Source organism: Musca domestica, unplaced genomic scaffold (assembly GCF_030504385.1).
Source record: "Musca domestica strain aabys unplaced genomic scaffold, Musca_domestica.polishedcontigs.V.1.1 31, whole genome shotgun sequence".
Lineage (NCBI taxonomy): Eukaryota > Metazoa > Arthropoda > Insecta > Diptera > Muscidae > Musca > Musca domestica.
In genome coordinates this window covers 1,505,178-1,526,465 of record NW_026712309.1, presented here as the reverse complement: position 1 = coordinate 1,526,465, position 21,288 = coordinate 1,505,178, and the positions used below count along the sequence as shown (strand labels likewise).

General features: G+C 36.1%; 1 long non-coding RNA gene across 1 annotated transcript in view; it reads right to left on the bottom strand.

The window, feature by feature from the left end:
• The window catches only part of LOC101900233 (uncharacterized), a 329,862-nt gene that overhangs the window by 6,095 nt on the left and 302,479 nt on the right, over window positions 1–21,288 (bottom strand). Inside the window, exon 13 of the long non-coding RNA XR_009342681.1 lies at window positions 17,328–17,356. This is a non-coding gene — a long non-coding RNA (uncharacterized LOC101900233). The remainder of the gene's footprint in view (window positions 1–17,327; window positions 17,357–21,288) is intronic.

Sequence of the window (21,288 nt, the reverse complement as noted above, 5' to 3'; positions counted from 1 at the left end):
ATGGATTTTGAAAGAATACAGCCTTCTTCCATTTTAGTTATATAGCCAGACTGTGTAAAGGATGTTTACCACGGGAATGAAGTTGAAGTCGATAAATGACAAATTGCATCACCTTCACCTAAAATATTCCGGTTTGTGGGGATGTCCAGGATCCGTGCATGACCAAAATACATACGAAAAGTGCCAGCCGCTTCATGTAGTCACAGTGGCTGAAGGTTTAGCATCACGTTCGACGCCGACTAAAGAGTGCTCTTGAAAGCTCCAGTTATCAGTAATTTGGTAAATTTGGACATGAGCGACCTGGACTTAAACGCATGCCACCAGACAAGACACCCATCGGTCTGAACAGGCAAGTCCACTGTGACGTACATTCAAAGTGCGACTTGTAGTCGAAACCCCCGGCTCATTTCTACAGCGTTCCTGTATATATAGATGGAACTGAGAATTTTTTAGTGAGCTCCTCGATGTTCCTGCCCCAGTTTAAACGATTGTTCACAATTATACCGGGATATTTGATATTTGAAGAAAGTTTCAGATTTATTTTTTTATACTCCTAACTTTGATATAATTTATGCTCTAATTTCCGAATGCAGCCCGACAAAGAGCTTTACGACGACCCGAAAATGCAACAGCTTTGCGAAATTGAATGCAAGTTTTCCTTAGCTACCGCGAATCGAGTAAGGAGGAAAAACCTGCCTGAACTCGAACGGGGGTTCTCTCACAAGCATATAATTTAATTTTCTATACCACTGGAACGAAGCGCTTTGATTTGCTTGTACTCGAATGGGAGTCAAATTCCCTCGAAATCAAGCAGACTCTACTCTTGTTGATTACACCTAGCGGGTAAGACAAAATAACAGATATTGTTGGAAAATCTTCTACATCAAAATTGAACCGATGGAACATTTTTATCTTAAAATCTTAAAAGCATAGAAAAAGGCAAACTAATTTTAATTTAAATAAAAATCTTTGTATCCTGTAAATCATGCAGAAATAATGGTTTATAAATGCCATATTATGACTTTTGGAGGGCTTATACGAGATCGGACAAAACATATCTATGTGAATTATGATTTTACCCTTCGCTGCATGCTCTGTGCCGACGTTACTCATTACATGGTAATGAGAAAAGTAAGCTCTTTTGTTCGGCAATTTTATTATCATTTTCAACCTACTTGTAATGCAGAACCTAGTGTGTTTACATTACCTTTTAATGGGTTATACGATACATGCTTTTTTTGTCTTTGCTGGGAAGATTCAATCTTGAAATGAATTAATCAGTCCATTCAATTCTTGTTGTCAATCCTTCCCCATTAATGTCGACAACCTACAAAATTGCCATATCTGCATTTGTAGCTCCCACAACAAAGCAGACAACATAAAATAATGAACGCAAATTAAACGTTGACCTCAAAACGACGACATTCTCTCCCAATGGTCAAACGCCAGAGTGACAATTTACGAGAATTGCCAAAGAAATTTCAATGTAAAATCAAATAACAATTTTCAAGCTGATGAATACAAATGCGTTACTTAATTTCGACAAGCAGGCTGCAGTAGATGTTAAGCAATGCGGACAATGTGGGGAAGGGAGCTACGAAGAAAGAAGAACTAGGGGAAGAAGAATGATAGTTGTAGTAGGTTAATATGCCTGTTAACGGCTTGTTTTAGTCGGACATGTTGTACGTGTAGTCGATGCGATGTGTCTTTTCTTGTTATACATGTGTATAAGTAAATCACCAACATATATTTTCCCACACACACACACACACACACATACACTCACGTACTCACACTGGCATACTTTTTGCTCAATTTGAATCCAGGCCTATCCGTGCATTATGCTGGTGGCTAAAGGAAACTTAAAAATATAGTTCAATGGTTTGGTTCGGTTTGGTTAGGTTGCATGTTCTACTCCAGCTGCTGTTTGGCTCCTTATGGCCCTGCTGTACACATCAAGTAGTACACCACTTGTTAACATTTTTGACCATAATAATAGGCTTACAAGAACAAGAACAACAGTAACGACGACGACAACGACAACAATGCAATTTAAAATATTCTGTTCTGTCTTTCTGTTCGGCATGTCGTGTTCTGATTTGCCGTTGCAGCTACTCACTACTGTCCCACCTTCCCTTCCTCCATAGATTGCTGTGACCCGTACTCGGTTTGTCCAGTGTTTGTCAGTTTTACAATTCTGCCCTTAGTTAAGTACAAGGGTCATTTTTGGGTACAACTTAGGATTTTTTTCTATGGTGTAGGAGAATTTGGCGAGGTGGTGCGAGGTCGTACCTACAGCCTTTGGACAGTGCCTTGGTGAAGTGTGCTGAGAAGAAATGCAAGTAAAAGAAGCATTTGTCAGTTTTAAAAGGTATTCCATTGAAAGGAATACTTTGAAGGGAGTTTTCATAGAAGATTCTTAGGAATATAGGGGACTAGGATTTCTAGCAAAGATATATTTTGCTGATGTCTGCCAAACGAATTAAGATAGAGAGCTCAAAATGTTCATGTATATACTGATGTGTTTGAGTATTTTTCACCCGCAAATGGAGTACTCGAAGAGTACGTGTATTACCGGAAGTTTACTCTTTACTTTTTACTTTAATGTGACAGTGTTCAAGAGTACTCCTGTTTGAAAAACAAGAGTGAGAGTCAACATGTTTGAGTATGAGTGTACTCTCAGGGTGAAATTAAGCGGCATAACAAATTATTTTTTGTTTGCAGCTGCGGATTGTAGAAATACTACACTTAGAAATAAAATAGTGATATGGCAAAGTCTGAAAGAGGATTCGGCTGGAGTAAAATCTGCTCGATGTTTATAGTATTTTACTCCCCTGAAAATGAGCCAACCATATTCGCTCTGTTTGGAGAGGCATAAAAATAGAGTATACTCGATTTCTTTTTTTTACGTAGAAGTACCCCCTACAAATTCGAGCCAGTTTTACTCTCTGTTGGAGATATGCAAACTCCAAACTTTGCTCCAAAATTGGTTGGTTCTGCTAGCTCAGATATAAATATTTAGAATAAAGAAAGATTGACGAGAAGTATTGAGACGATTTTTTAAGTCCTTAGTGGGCTGATTTGGAAATATTACATTACCCACTGATTTTAAGAACTTAGAATTTTCTTGTCATATTTTGGAATTGTCCAGTGTTTGATGTTCCTAAAGCATATCTACTTTTATGGAATGACTGGCAGTTCGGAATTGAATGAAGTTTGAAATAGATACCTACAATTCCGGAAGAAAATGGTTACATATTTTTCAATTTGGTATTTGAACTTCGAAAGGCAGAAATTATGAGTGCACATTTTAATAGGCGTCCGTATACTGTTTTCAGAATATTCTGTGTTTTTCAACGTTTTCTTTTTTGAAATTTGAGTATTTTTCACTTCGTAATGGTAGCCTGCCCCTCTTCAAAATGGTTAATTAAGATCTACGCGTTGGTATACCACCTTTTTCGTCATTTCGAGATTTTCGGCATTTAACCTCTTGCCATTATCGTTTCTTAGTAAACAGAATCATTCTCAGCTTGGGGCCCTGTGTTTTTTTCTTTTTTTTTGTTAATCTGGTAAAAATATCTCTTTTCCGAAGTATTTGGTTGTGGTTTAGGACAATATCTTGTCTCAAGTTGCAAGTTATTTGAATATCCGTCGACTAATTTTTTTGTCGGTTCCGAACGAAATACTTCCAACTCGCCATTTGAGTTGTTCTCTGCTGGGTGGTATTCAGATATTTGGGAGCGAGCAGAGGGAATGGAGCGACATAAAAGCAGTGAAATTATAAAGAACTTGGAACGTTGAATTTGCATAGAGCTCTTTAAGGTCATGTTAAGAAAATGTTCAGTTATAGGCAAATGACTTAATCTCGGCTCGGGAATGTATAAGTGGTTGAAGTGGCTCAGAGATAATAGTATGAATTTTCCTTCGCTCGGATGTTGTTGAATTGTTCTCAGCTCAGAAGTATTCATATAACTGTCGAGATAAATTTCGATGTAGGGAGCGTGCATTGCTTCCTTTGGGTAAATAACGTAGGCTTTTACTCATGATCACAGAGAACTTTACTCATGAAGCCTTCAATAGAGGGAATACATTTCACGAGGCCTTTTTCAGAAGTTAGAGGATCGTTCCATATATAAAAGATTTTTTATGGGACCTTCTCTAGGCCAAGGCGCTGTTATGAGACCATCTGTGTATAGACCATTCAAGTAGACTTCAATCGTGAGATATTCCATACACAGAAGACCTTTCATTTTTTCGGGTCTTCAGGCTTTCGATCCTTCTGATTAGGCGCAAACCCCTTTCATGAGACCAAATAGAATAATTTTGATGTGGAGTCCTGTAAGTAGAGAGTCTTTCATAAGTCCTACTCTGTAGCAGATCTCTCGTTGGTATTTCTTTGGACTTAAAATGTAATGTAAGTAGAAATGTATTCTGAGGCTTTCTATAGGCAGAAAGCCTTTCATGAACACCTATGATAAGGCCTTTTTTACATAGAGGCTTTTGTAGATAAGAAATCGTTCATGAAGCCTTCACTGCTAAAGATGTTATGAGGCAAATTCCTTATATAATGAGTTTGTAAGGGCAGCAGAAGAACATTCGTGAGATTTTTAATAGAAACAAGAAAAAAATATAAACTCGACCGGACTGGATTTTTAATACCCTCCATCATTTTGAAGGAACTTGAAAATTTGTAATAAAATATTTTGTTGAAAAATACCTCTTAAATGAAATCAGTTATATACGGACTATAGGAAGACGTGACCCTTCATAAGTATTTTTTCATTGGCTGCAGCACCGACTTCGAACTTCAAATACGAAATTTGAAACAATTCCTGTTAATGATGTCGGTAAAATCATCAAAATACCGAACATCGGGAGGTATCGTTATATAGGGGCTATACGAAGACGTGGACCTGCATTCGCGATCCTAGGCTGTAGTACCCATTACGACATGGTCCATTTAAGAACTTAACCTGCCTACTGGCAAAATACACATGTGTGCCAAATTTGAGCCTTCTACCTCTATTTTTTCCAAAGAATATGCCATTACAACAGACAGACGTACATAACTAAATCTACTTAGAATAGAAAATCTTCCCAATTCTTTCCCGCTTTCCACAACTCTAGTCTGCTGTTCCTACATTGTGCGTGCAGAACATATTTCAAACAATGAAGAAATAGAAGAAAAAAAATCACAACAAAAATTAACTATAAGTGGTTACATTCTTTATTGTAGATTCGTAAATTGATGTAGCAACGAACGTGTTGTCCAACTTGGTTGGTGGTACGCTGGTAGTCATCCCACAATGACATGCTCTGCTGGTCTTGTTTTCGTTTTTTTGTTGTTGTTGCACTGGGCCTATAATAGAATAAATGGTTGGCTGCTTGTTTTGTGTCTTGACTGGACTAACGTGCTTGTTCTCATTTTTTTATTTTTTTGTTAACTCTCGGCAATGTTGTGACCGTATTACTGGCTGTGTTATGTCCACCTCTTTTGTTGTTTGCCTCTACGTTCCTTTTTCCTTCTCCTCATCCCTGCGAACATTTACCATTTTTTCTTCGAGTATATAAAAATCAAATTTAAATTCCATTGTAGTCGTTTTCGTTGTTGTTGTTGCTGGTCTTTGTTGTTGCCAATTATTTTGCATTATGAGCCCGAAGTGTATGTGTGTGTGTGTGACACACACTCACAAAACTCACTTATAAGTAATGCATTCATGTGCATCTGCTTAAGTGTAGTTGTGAGAATACTACAACTTAAATGCCATATTCCTTGGGCCATTGTTTTCCATTTTTTCGGCTGTGTGTAGGGATGTATGTATGTGTGTGTGTATTGGTATGTGCTGCAGTAAACATACATCATCCGTTATTTTATTCATGAGCAAAACTACAACTCACATACTTTCCTACACATACGGAGTCTTGTATGTATGTGTATTCATATGATTATTTCCTTGTGTCTGTTTTAGCTTAGTCGGGCTTGGCTCCTTTTCTTTTTCACGATAGTGTTCTGCTGTGCCAGTAGGTTTCGTTGAATTGTATTGGTGAGCGTGTGTGTGTGTATGTGTGTTTTTATTGTGTTAATGTTATGTGTATTTTATGGTTTAAATAGCTTCATGTTTTGGGAAGCTTAACGTTTTTAAAAAAAAGAGGAATTTAGTGATGTGAACGTATGCATAAAACAAAATACAATACATACCAAAGATGTATTGAGATTTTTCGTAGCGAAAGGAGTATGATAATGAAGAGAAAGTTGTACAGGAAGTCCATTGAGAAGGTTTTGTAAATAAGATATATTTTTAGATATTTCAATACTGAAAGCGACATGCAATAAATGGTAGATGGTTCAAAAAGTATGCTAACAATATTTGAAACATTTTACAAATAGACAAAGGGTTTTCGAATACTTATACACAACTAACTGAAGAAATAGAAGAAGTAGTGTCTCCATATTCAGAGCATAGAATATTTCGATAAGTCTTCAGATAAAAGAGAACATTAAAGAGAAAATATATCATATCGACGAGCTTATACAGATTGAAGATATTCTAAGAGCTCATCTACAGTCAGAAAACGAGTTATAAAGATTTCTTTAGACTATAAATAAATAAATAAACGTGGTCTATAGTTAAAACCATTTTATTAACTATTTTATAGATAGAGGGTCTTTCGAAAGCAATTATACAGATAGAAGAGTTTTCATGAGATTTTCTATGTACCGAAAGTTCAGTGGGACTTTCCAAAAAGAGGCGATATTTTGAATAGCCAGTCAAAGCTACTGGCATTCAAGAGGAAGAAACTACGTCGTACGGGGCCGACTATATGATATCATATTTAATAGAGCTCCCGTAACAAAAACATATTTTTGAAGTAGATCATATCACCTATTAAAATGTGGGTTTAGAGCAGCAAAAATTGGTTTCGAGGGAACTATTATAGTTGGGAGGCATATCCAATTCTGAATCGATTTTCAATAAATCTGCCGGAGACATTTTTATCTATTATACCAAATAACACTTCTAGAAGGATTATATTTAAAAATATATATCGGAGCCGAGTTCCGCCAAATGGAAACTTACGTCCTGAAATTTACTCCATTTGGGCTGATATTAGACATTATTTGCCTAATAAACCTGAAATTGGATTAAGGATATATATGGGAGCTATATCCAAACCTTAGCCGATCTCGATAAAATTTGACAAAGGTATTTCTGAGCTCTATAAGATATCTGTTACGAAATATCATTTTAGTGGAGTTCATATTGTGTGTGAGTGTGAGGGACTTAAACACCAAATCGGATAAAACATATATATGGGATGTATTACTATATCTGAACCGATTTTCGATTTTAACGTACCTCCTTCTAGACTGAAGTAGGTCGGATGTACCAAAAATTAGGAAATTTAGACTAACATTGGCCACATATTGCACAAATACCACAAAATCGGTTGAAGTTATACGGGGTGAAATAAAAAAACTGCAGCAAAGTCAAACTCCATAATTTTTAATTTTTTTTTTTAAATTTTATTGAATGAAAGCAAATAATGTCGGAAATAGCATCAAATTTTAGAATAAGTTTAGATTTGTTCGAATTGGTCAGCTTTGTATCGAATTATGGCCAATGAAACCGTCATGAGTTGCGAAACCGTTGCTCTGCGGTATTTTGGCCCATTCCCGGCGAAGCGCTTGCTTGAGGTGATCGACACTTTGGTATTTTTTAGTGCCAACCTTGTTTCCCAAAATACTCCAGACACAACAGTTCAACGGATTAATATCCGAAGATTTTGGTGGCCATTGTGCGCTGGAACTGATGGAAAACCTCATTCTTGGGTGGCGCGTGCTGAGTCCTGTTGGAATGTCCAAGGTCTTAATCACCCTCCAGAATATTTTCGCCATAATATTCGGCATTTATTCTGTTGCCACGGTCGATTAATGCGATTGGAGAGCGACCATCGGCTTTTATGGCGGCCCAGACCATCACCATGGCCGGCGCTTGAGTTCTGGTGGCCAACCGAAGGTGCACATTTTTAGCTGACCACTTTGGCAAGTAAACACGATAATTTTGGTTGTTTACAAAGTGAACAAGCTGAACAACGAATGTTTTCTCATCGGAGAAAACTAAAGTCGGCAGTTCACCATTTCCGGCCAAGCGAAACAACTCTTTAGCTCTTTTGAGTCTATTTTCTTTCCGTTGCGGTGTAAGTTCTTGCACTTTTTTAAATTTCAAATGGCTTTTTTTCATCCGATTTGGTCTTTAAGCCCTGATATGCACTCCACAGGAATTATATTTGGTACCATGTAATTTTTTTCGAGATCGGATTAGTTTTGGACATATCTCCCACATATATCTTTATCAGATATATGGTCATTGTGCACAAAATGGCTAATATCAGCCCAAATTGACTGTATTTTAGCACTTCCGACTAAATTCATCCTAGAAACAAGTACTTCAAATTTGGTGAAGATCGGTTTAGATATAGTTGTAGCTCCCATATATATGGTTCTTCCGATTTTGGGTTCTAAGTCTTTCACATGCGTAATATGCACTCCAGAAGTATGATATTTGTATCGGATATTAGATACAGCTCAAAAATAAGTGTTTAAAATGTTTTCAAGGTGGATTCAAATTAGGATATAGTTCTCATATGTATCTTCAACCGATTTATGGTTAATTGTGCACCAAACAACACTCCAACATCACTCTAAATGACCTGAATTTTGGAATATTCGACAGAATTCCGTCTAGAAGCAAGTACTTAAAATTTTGATGAATATCGGCTCAGATACAGCTATAGATCCCATATATATCTGTGCACGATTTCTGGTTAATTGTGCACCATACAACATCAACAACATCACTCCAAATGACCTGAATTTTGGCACATTCCACCGAATTCAGCCTAGAAGCAAGTACTTCATATTTTGGTGAAAATCGGTTCCGGCTATATCATCCACATATATGTTTCATCCGATTTGATGTTAAATTCCCTTTCATTCCTAGTATGCACTCCACAACAATGATTTTTGATACCGGTCATCAGATACTGCTCGAAAGTACCTCTGCCAAATTTTATTGACATCGGTTTAGATTTTTATATAGTTTCGATATACATTTTTATCGGATTTTACAGGCATTGTTCACCATATATCTAATATTGGTCCAATGTTATTTGGTTCATAGTTGATATGACCTAATTCATATAAATTCCCAATATAAATTTTTTTGTTACGGGAGCCTTACTAAGTAGGCATAGTGAAGTAGGCATCATATAGTCGGCCCCGCCCGACTTTTGAGCTTTCCTTACTGGTTTTCAAATAAATTCCTGACGTTGAGGTAAGTTTATGGATTTTTATGTTTTCAACCATATTTAAAAAAAAACTAAAAAGACCCACTTATTAAGGCGCTTGAGGGGTTAAAATTTACGATCAAAATAATGTTCATGTTATTATCTTTAATTGGCAAAGACACTTTAGGGGGAATTGCCCCCTATATATTGATTACTTTGGATGTGGACTTGCAAAACACTAATACACGTGACTTCTATGTTTAGCTCTATTGTCATAATCTGCTGGATTTTCAGGTATTTTTGGCAGAGTCTAATTGGTCACTTTATATTCCCAAAGTTCAAGCCATGGACAATCTGTGGTTCGATGTCCTTAATTCAACATTTAGGCGAACACTTTGAAAGAATTTGTTTATTAAGCATTTCTTTTTTTGACAAATTCGACAAATAAGTAGAAAAAACCCTGGTAATTTAAATAGAAATTTGTTTACACTCTCTTTTAATATTCCTCTTATATGGCTTCCAAATTTTAGCTCGTTTCAATTTATTGAGGTCATTTCTGTCATTCCCCAACTTCCCTCGTTCTTCTGTTAAAGTATTTATGGAAACGTTTGCAATCTCCGCCATTAATTTCCATACAACACAACTGTTGTGTTCGGCAGCAAGTTATTGTAAATTTCGTATATATGATTGTATCCATGTCTGTGTGTACCGTGTGAATGTAAGAATAAATTCTTCGATTTTAAATGTGATTTCAATGGACGCCGCATATGAAAAATGTTGGCCATAAATCTTCAAATGTTCATGGTGTAGAACGTTTCGGGTTCAATTCATGCCAATGGCGGCGTTTTGTGAGGACTTTTGGCGTTCGCTTAAGCAAGTGGATGTGAATGTATGTGTGAGTGTTAAAATTCTATGGATATCCTGCTGTTTTTATTTTTGCAGTATGTTTTTCTTAACTTGCTATCTGCTGGTACCATATCCTGCAGTTATTAGGGCTCAGGCCCAATACAGGTAGCTTAACTGAGGAAGGGTTTGGAAAGAAAGAAATTCTAAAGGCAGGGAGGAGTTGTGAGGTGGCTAGTAAGTCCTTCCCTTTGCCAACTGACCGGCATTTTATTACTTTTCCACATTTTTGTTTATTTTTTGGTATTTGGGTAAAGTGTTTCGCCTTGGGCTTGTTACGGGTTTTCTCTTTTTTAAATCGACGGCATATGCCAGGACTAACGAGAATTTTGTCTGGGTTGTTTTAAAGGCTATGGTGAAATTTGAAGGGTTTTCTTTAAATATTTGTTATTCAAAAATTGTGTGTCATATATTCTTGATTTAAATGATATTTTAGAAGTGTCCTTAAAAATACAAAACAGTATTGGAATTAAAAAAGTTAAATATCCCAATATCCAAAGCAAGGTTTAAAATCTAGGTGCTATTAATTCCAAAGTAAATTCTCAAGGGTTCCATGAATCCTATTTGAACATTTAATTATGTTTTAATAAAAAATCCTTATACAGGCTTCGGTGAAAAAAACTACAGCCAACTCCGGACTGCTGTAATTTCTAAGCCACTCGTTCGACAGCTGTTAAAATTATTCCAGTGATAGCTCATAATATTGTTTACAAGTTTTCAAAAGCATTTTGGTGAGACTTTTCCAGCAAAGAGTTATTTGTGATGGAATTCAAGCGTGATATTGTAATTTCTTTATATTTGGCTGGAAAACCACAAGTGGCTATCCTTAGAGCACTCCAGCATTTAAATGTGAATAAATCTTCTGTGTCTCGTACCATCACCGTGATACTGGTAGCGTAGCCCAACGTCAAAAAAGTGAACGGAAGAAAACAGCAACTTCAGCAGAAATTGTGCGAAAAGTAAAGAAGCGAATTGATCCAAACACACGTCCAAACACATATCGCAATGCTCCATTCGCCAAATATTGGAAAATGAGCTCGGGGTAAAGCCATTGAAATTTCAAAAAGTGCAAGGACTTACACCGCAACAGAAAGAAAATAGACTCAAAAGAGCTTAAGAGTTGCTTCGCTTGACCGAAAGTGGTGAACTGCCGAATTTGGTTTTCTCCGATGAGAAAACATTCGTTGTCCAGCAGTTTGTAAACAAACAAAATGATAGTGTTTACTTGCTAAAGAGGTCACCTGAAAATGTGCACCTTCGGTTGGCCACCAGAACTCAATCGCCGGCCATGGCTCGTATTAATCGACCGTGGCATCAGAATAAATTCCATATATTATCGCGAAAATATTCTGGAGGGTTTTTTAAAGCCTATTCCAAAAGGACTCGGAACCATCACACTTAGCACGCGCAAGAATGCGAAATGAGGTTTCTCGCTTCATTTCCAGCGAACAATGGCCACCAAAATCTCCGGATACCAATCCGTTGGACCATTGTGTCTGGAGTATTTTGGAAAGCACTAAAAAATGACACTAAACAATACCAAAGTCTCGATCACTTCAATCCAGCGCTTCGCCGGGAATGGGCCAAAATACCGCAGAGCAATATGGTGGCTGCAAGGACCTGCGCAGATAATTTTCTGTTTCTGGCTGTAGTATCCATTGCGAACTTCACAATTTGTTTGTATTCAAATTTGAAATAATTCGCTAAAATCAACAAATTACCGAATATCGGGAGGAACTGTTGTATGGGGGATATACGAAGACGTGTAAATGCTCAGATAATTTTCTGTCTTAGGCTGTAGTAATCATTACGAACTTCAAATACCAAATTTGTAACATATCAGGTGAATAATGTCACTAAAATCATCAAAATGCCGAATATCGGGATGTGCCGTAATATAGGGCTTGACGAAAACGTGGACCTACATCACCCATTTTCGATACCAAAAGTCCTGCAAACGTAATAGACATTTGAGTAAAATTATATTAAACTACTTCATTTCGTTCGGAAGCTAGAGTTATTTCCACAGACGGGCAGACGGAAAGACGTACGGACATCGCTAAATCGACATAGAATTTTATGCTGATCAAGAATATATATACTTTGTGGGGTCTAAGTATGTATATTTCGAGGTGTTACAAACGGAATGAAAAACTTAATATACCCTCCATACTATGGTGGAGGGTATAAAAAATTTAAAAATTGTGGCGTTTGACTTTGTTGCAGTTTTTTTATATCACCCTATATATCCCGTAAATACTCTAAACTCCGACTTGATATTATTTTAACACCAAAATAGGCAACTAAACAGTTCCTCATTAAATTTGTTCGCAGCTTAATTTTGACCATCGTCAATTTCAATGAAATGTCCTGACAACGATAACTACAACAACAGCAGCAATAATAATGCCAAAAACTCTATTAAAATACTGATAAAATATGAAATATAAGTTTTCAGTATTGGCCGCTGGCTAAAAATGTCACAAATTACGCAAAAGATAATTAAAAAAATATATTTTTGTGTATTGTCGAAAATTTTTTGAAAAATGTCACATGTGCATTTAATTGTATATCCGCAAGATTATGGTACAGACAACATAACATTAACAATACCAACACACATGCACATACACATATGTGTAATATAAAGAATCACATATGTGTGTGTGTGTACGTGCGTGTTTGGAATAATAAGAATAACAGGATGTTGTATTATCGCCATTATCATGGCCGCACATTATATTGTCATAAATATAATATTCGTCGTTCAGTGGCAGTGGTTACAAACATAGGTCCCATTTACGGTTGACCAACTGGCAAATATGGAATTTATGTTGTACGCTTTGAGTATAAGATGTGTTTGTGTGTGTATGTGCGTTCGTGCCGGCGTGTGTTGTTCTCAGTCCCCAGTTGCATGAAATTGGGAAGAGTATGAAGTTCTATAATCATAACGAAATTATATTGAGGTCTCCTGAACTAACATATTTAACACAAAGAATGGACACAAGTCTCCACGAAGAGATTTAAGATGGACTATCTTTTGAGAGGTTGTAAAAAACGTTTTTGTAAAATTGAATAGAGTACGTAAGGGTCTCTGATTAAAAAAATCTGATTTCGTATTTCTTAGCACTTCTTGTGTGATATCATTGTACATTCCTAAGAATTTTGAAAGTGGATATTTTTAAGTTCTACTATGGGCTCTTTATTAGACAAATTCTATTTATGGACTATATAGGAAGCTGTTATGAAAACATTATAATTATAGGCTGCTTATAGGAGTCCCAATATATTGGGCCTTTATATGATGAATAGGCTTTGTACTAAAGACTCAAGTCCTTATTATCTCCTTACATAAAGAGAGCTTATTTGAATCATATCTGAAAAAACCTGTGTATAATATTTTGGGAAGTGTTACTATATTCCTTAAAGGGAGTTGAACAAGGTAAAAATTATCAGTCGGTTTTGCCGACAGATGTATACCCTCAGCCAATGTTCGATTAAATGTACTTCGACTTCTGTTATGATTATTCAAATTGCTGGCCCTCTATGGAGTAGGTTTGAATGGAATGGGTCAATATTGTCCATTTCGTAAGGGACCTAACAAAATATATTATAAATATTGCGAAGTGCCGGATTTCGACTGTAGTGGGTACTTCCTTCACATTTCATGAGATATGTGATAATTTTTAGAAAATATTTATGACAAAATGTGCGTGATATATCAAATATAGCCGACCGAGCCAGTATTCCATTTTCCTACTTCATCTAATATATATAAAAATATTGGTATGGGCAAAATTACAAGAAAATCGAACATTTGTATCCGACTTTGTGCGACATCATAAATTCCATATTCATTTCAGGTTTCTGGTTGAGAGAAATATTTAGATTTAGCAAGTTATACAGAATCTCTGACTTGTTTCGCAAGTTATAACAGACAAACTATTGAAAATTGTGACCTTTGTGGGTGAGGTACCAGAGGGGGTTCGCCGATATATAGATTTATCATCTTCACAACAGATCTTGTGATAGCAAAAATGTTTGCATCTGTGAAATTTGAAGAAAGTTGGATGCCTTATTCGCATTCCTTGAGCGTTTCGTTTTTCAAAATCTTGAACCCTACATCGAGGTTCCAGAAGAAATGATCCGATTTCTACCGTCTTTATGACTGATCTTGGGTTGATAGAAATATTGAGATGTGCCAATTCTGAATGGAATCGGATGTTAATTCCGTGTTTTATGAGCTTCATGAATATTCAAAATGTTGACCCTTTATGGGAGAGGTACCTGAAGGAGTGGATCGATATATCCCTTGGGCAAATAAAAATATTATGATGTGTTTAATTTGAAGACAACCGGACTCTTACATCATATTTTATAAGAGATATAATTATTTCAAATTTTTACCATTTGTGAGGGAGGTACTTGATAGAACGGGCCGCTATTGTCTACTTCCCCACCTGACTTAGCACTTTCGGCTTCGCTTGGCCGAAAGTGGTGAACTGCCGAATTTGGTTATTTTCGATGAGAAAACATTCGTTGTCCAACAGTTTGTAAACAATCAAAATGATCGTGGTTAGCTGACCAAAGAGGTCAGCTGAAAATGTACACCTTCACAAAATGAGGTTTCTCGTTTCATTTCCAGCGCACAATGGCCACCAAAATCTGCGGATACCAGTCCGTCGGACAATTGTGTCTGAAGTATTTTGAAAAGCAAGGTTGGTACTAAAAAATACCAAAGTGTCGATCACCTCAAGCAAGCCCTTTGCCGGGAATGGGTCAAAATGCCGCAGAGCAACTTTCGGGCAGCGTGTGACGGTTTCATTGGTCGTATTTCGTGCCAAAGGTGACCAATTCGAACATATGTAAACTTATCTAAAATTTTATGCTATTTCCGACATTTTTTGCTTTGATTCAAAAAAATTAAAAAAATAATAATAATAAAAATTATGGCGTTTGACTTTGTTGCATTTTTTTATCTCACCCTGTATAGCCAATAATGATGACAACCACAAATTTGATGACATGTTTTGTTATAGAGAGTAGATGGATTGTTCGATATGTGAAAAATGTTGCCTTTCAGTCTTATTAAATCATATTTGGGCTAACCTCAAGGGGCAATGTTTTCAGGGTAACATGTCCATCGATGCATATAGTTATTGGACCCTCAATTTCAAAAAAATCTTTTAGAGCTCTGGGCTTTCACCTAAAAAATATTGGGGGAATATTAAATATTACGGATTTCGCGAAGGAACTTGGAACCGTACCATTTTCCAACTTAGAGTTTCGGTACATATAAGTATAGCTATTAGAGATGAGTTGATAACGGTCCAAACGTCCCAAGAAGAATTTCCTAATATAATTGGTTTTCTATTAGGGCCTTTATATCACAATCGAAGAAGCCTCTCAAAGTTAATAAGTTGATATAAGTTCAGGTCGGTTTACAGTTCTATCTGCGGAGTAGTCCTAATTGTACATGAAGCCCTCTGAATACTAATAACCCCATAACTTTGACTGTAGATCATTTCACCAGAGCAGAGTATTATATGTGATTACAATCTACAGTTTCTTAACAAACCTTTAATATAATCTGATTATGACTATCCTTATTTATTAATGCTTCTGTTTCATTTACGTTTTTGTTCTGGAATAGCACAGAGGTACTTGACTTAGCGTGACACCACCCAGAGTTGGTAGCAATGATGGTCGAAGTTTAATTTTTCTTGTAAAAATTACAAACTCATTTTCAACAGTATTTTCCACTTCACCAGATTACCATAAAGAGGAATTGGACAGAGAGTATTTTATTTACTATAAACATAATAACATATTGTACTGGATCTGGCAGATTGAAGAGAGTCCTTACGGGACTTCATCCAGTGTTGGTAGAAAAATTTACCAGCTTGATTTTTGCTGTGTTAGGCCTATTCGCCCACTTAAATAGCCTATCACAAATTATCTGCATTAGTTCTCAGATTTTGTTTTTGGGATATTCAGCATATTCGGCATGTTCTCTAAGGTATCTTATTTATATAAGGATTTTTAATAGCTTTTTCTCTATAGATGACACTTTAAAAGATCTTCTGTAGGTACTTCCTGTCAAGAGAATACCGTTTACGCGGTCTTCAACGGTGATGGGCTTTCGAATGCTTTCTATTTTTAATAGATATTTGAAGAAGAGATTCAGCTGCACAATATATCCTCAATAAAAAGATGATTACTTATCAGAGCCTATATTCAGGTTTACCGAGTAGTCTTTCCTGAAAAGAAGGTATTTTATGCCTGTTATATTAATATAAACGTCTAGTGAAATTAGACATAGCAATAAGTTAAGTTTCACTTATTCCCACAGTTTAGCGGAGAGCTAGCATATGATTAAAAACTTTGTTTGGGGCTCAAGTTTTTTTTTTGGGAGATGTTCTTGAGAACGAAATTTTTGCTAAAAGAACTATCTTAAACTAAAATTTTAAAATCGAAAAATTCTCTTCAATATTTTTAATTTATATTTTAAGAGTTTCCATTCCGAATTTAAAAGTCACTGTAAAATCTAGCTATCCAAAAAATTTTAACTTCGCTGGAACTTATGAAATTTAAAATGCCTATCTTGATGGGGGCGTCATTAAAGACACTCGTCTTATAGTCCGAAGTTGTTCTCCTAATACTACGTTTTTACAGTCTTCTGAATGGGGTTTTGATAGTATACCACTAAGGAGTAGTTCTCTAAGGATTTTGCCATGGAGTCATCAAAAACTAATCCCAAGTTTTCAATGTTACTTGACATGGAGTGCAATGTAATCACAAGTCTTTATGCATACATTTTTTTCATTCCATTTTTTCTACGTTACACACTAATGTCAACATTATTCATATGTTGACGCACATGTATACATTTTGTATTTATATAATCATATGTTTTATATTTATTATCATAAAATTATAATCTAAATGAATTCATTGCGTAAATAAGTATGTATGAGAGGACATATGGACAAACACGCATACATATATGCATAAATATTTTCATATTCAACGTAGACGTAAATAAACAATTGGCGTTTGTTTGTCAAAGAAAATTATGTTTTTAAATAAATATGTTTGTGATAATGCTGCTGTGAAGCATACAAATTTGCACTTACCAGGGGGTATACATATATTATTCTGTTGTCTGCAATATAAATAATAACAAAAGTTTAAATTATTAAAGGAAAATGCCAAAAGTTTTTATTTAATGGAGAGATGCTGGATTTATGTTGAAGAAAATGTGGAGTTAAGTCTTAAAATAGAATTTAAGTAATATTAAAACACTCGTAACCATGTAATGAAGGCAGCGACAGACCTGAAAAATAATCCGAGCCCATTTAATATTTCTATAAAATGTAATAGAAATGTATCCGTTTTTGTGGACGTTTTTTCATGGAGGATATATTAAGATTCATTCATTCATTCTATTTATTAGCCACCGAATAATGATTTAAGACCCTATACAAGACATATATTGTTGATCAGTCGATAATTCTTATCCATTGTGTACTTTCCCGCCTGCCTGTTCCAGATGACTAAAATCTAGCCGATTAATAAATTTTTCATGGGACTGAATATCAGAAATATTGTTGCACCCTCCAGCATACCTTCCCTAAAAAAGTGCGATCCGGTTTCAGATATTTTGATGATTTTCATCATGTTTTCTTACGGAATTGACTAAATTTTGTACTGAGTGTTATTAGTACGTTTACCCTCTACAAAATAATTTTAAAATCAGTTTTTGTTTTATTATGGCCCACATTCAAAGGAAAGGCATGATTTATAAATTTTGAAGGTCTTGACTATATTTGGCAACGTGATTGGGTATATTTTTGTGTATAAGGCTCTCATCTCTTAAAAAAAACAATTTTGGTTTATTTTTAGTTTTCATTATACATGTTTTTACTTTAGTTTAGTTTTTCAGAATTTTATTGAATGAAAGCAAAAAATGTCGGAAATAGCATAAAATTTTAGAATAAGTTTAGATTTGTTCGAATTAGTCACCTTTGGCACGAATTATGGCCTTCAAAAGGCCAATGAAACCGTCACACGCTGCGCGAATGTTGCTCTGCGGTATTTTGGCCCATTCCCGGCGAAGCACTTGCTTGAGGTGATCGGTACTTTGGTATTTTTTTAGTGCCAACCTTGCTTTCCAAAATACTCCAGACACAATAGTCCAACGGATTGGTATCCGGAGATTTTGATGCCCATTGTGCGCTAGAAATGAAGCGAGGAACCTTATTTCGTAACCATTCTTGGGTGGCGCGTGCTGAGTGATATGGTGCTGAGTCCTGTTGGAATGTCCAAGGTCTGCGGCCAAAATGTTTGCGTGCCCAAGGCTTTAATACACACTCCAGAATATTTTCGCGATAATATTCGGCATTTATTCCGATGCCACGGTCGAATAATACGAGCGGAGAGCGACCATCGGCAGTTATGACGGCCCACACCATCACCATGGCCGGCGCTTGAGTTCTGGGGGCCAACCGAAGGTGTACATTTTCAGCTGACATCTTTGGCAAGTAAACACAATCATTTTGTTTGTATACAAACTGCTGGACTCATCGGAGAAAACCAAATTCGGAAGTTCACCACTTTCGGCCAAGCGAACCAACTCTTTAGCTCTTTTGAGACTATTTTCTTTCAGTAGCGGTGTAAGTTCTTGCACTTTTTGGAATTTCAATGGCTTTACCTCGAGTTTATTTTTCACTATTTGCCAAATGGAATATTGCGATATGTTCAGCTTACGAGCCATGTTTTGGCAACTGCGGCGCGGGTTTCGACCAAGCCGCTTCTTTACTTTTCGAACCATTTCTGCTGGTTCTGATGTTGCTGTTTTCTTCCGTCCACATGCTTGAAGTCGGGCTACGCTACCAGTATCACGGTAACGAGCAATGGTATGAGACACCATAGATTTATTCACATTTAAATGCTGGAGTGCTCTAACGATAGCCACTTGTGGTTTTCAAGCCAAATATAAGGAAATCACACTATCACGCTTGAATTCCATCACGAATAACTTTTTTCTGTAAAATTCTCACCAAAATGCTTTTGTACGCTAGTAAACAATGTAATTAGCTGTCACTGGAATAATTTTGACAGCTGTCGGACGACAGGCTTAGAAATGACAGTAGTCTGAAGTTGGTTGCAGGTTTTTCATCTCACCCTGTAGCTCCCATGTATAGCTTTATCCAAACTTATTTTTATTGTGTACCAAATGATTAATATAGGTCCGTATAGAATTGACCTAGGTACATATAGCCGAATTCAGCAGAAATGGGAGAATGTGTGCCAAATTTGGTGAAAATCGATTGAGATATTGCTGTAGGTCCGGTATTTATGTTTAATCCGATTTTGTATTTAAATCCTTAATACCAGCAAAATCCACTCAAAAAGAACGATCATATGAAAAGACTGTCAGATAAATATTAGTATTACTTCTGCCAAATTTTAAGTAGATCGGTTCGGATAAAGCTCCCATGTATATATTTATTCGATTTTACATTTATTGTCCACAAATATTATACAAATATTACTTCAATTAGGATGGATTTCGGTTTCAGATATGGTAACAGTTCCGATATGTATGTTACAAGAGACACAAGTGTCTCCACACTCGCATTCAAATAAGTAAAAAGGCTGCGAATACCCTCTAACATTTAATACAAATTTAACATTTTCGAAAAAATAAAATTCGTTAAAAATTCTGTTGAAATCTTGAAAATACCTAATGTAGCCGTATATTAGAGTCTATACGACGCCGGTTATAAAACGATGATCTGAGCAGAAAATTTTCTTTCATAGGCTGTAATATCCATTACGAACTTCAAATGCGAAATTTGAAACAATTCCGGTAAATAATGTCGCTAAAATCAGCAAAATACCGAATATCGGGAGGTACCGTTATGTGGGGGCTATACGAAGACGTGCACCTGCACAGACAATTTTCTGTCATAGGCTATAGTATCCATTACGAACTTCAAATACCAAATTTAAAATAGTTCTGCTAAATAATGTCGCTAAAAGCATCAAAATACCGAATATCGGGGGGTACCGTTACATGGGGCCTATACGAAGACGTGGACCTACATGGCCCATTTTTGGTTTTATGCTGTAGTATCTATTACGAACTTTAAATATTAATTTTGAAACAATTCCGGTAAAAAATGTTGCTAGAATTATCAAAATACGGCATATCGGGAGGTACTGGTATATGGGGACTATACGAAGGCGTGGACCTACATGGCCCATTTCCAATACGAAGAGTCCTGCGGACATAGTACTTATTTGTGTGAAATTTTATCAACCTACTTCATTTCGTTCGGAAGCTAGAGTGATTTCCACAGACGGATAGACGGACGGACATTGATAAATGGACATAGCATTTTAAGCTGATCAAGAATATATATACTTTGTGGGCTCTAAAATGTATATTTCGAGGTGTTAGAAACGGAATGACAAACTTAATATGCCCGACTTTTGAGCTTTCTTTACTGGTTTTTGAACAAAAGAATCGTTTCAGTATCCTACATGTAAGCCCTTCCCATATATTTGCTCGTGTCTCTTGTAGTATGATGGTTGATTCACAAGGTCCTTGGTAGTAAATAAATTAGAATTTACCGGGTTTCTTGTTGAACCATATCCATACATCCATTACAGTACTAAGTCACTGAAAGATTTAAAGTGAAACATTAGATACCTTGTAATTTTCTTATTCTCTCCCAAAAATTAAAACTGTACTATGATTTCTTGATTCCTAAGTGGACATACTAAGAGTGTAACCAATTTATCACCCAAACCTCGTACCAGGAGAAAAAAAAAATCTCAGCTATTTGTTTAGTTGATGTTTTCATTGTTTCATTCATTCATTTCATTGAGAAGAGCTTTAGGTAATACTTAATGATGCGTACACGAAATGAATAACTATTCAGCAACAGCAGCAGCAGCGTTCATATCAAAAGCGGCTGTTACAAAGAATTTTGAAACGAAAAAACACCGTCCGGCAGGAAGTACTGATGCTTAATCAAAATGGATACATTCCTAAAGGCAAATGTATGGAAAAACGTGGGCAAATAC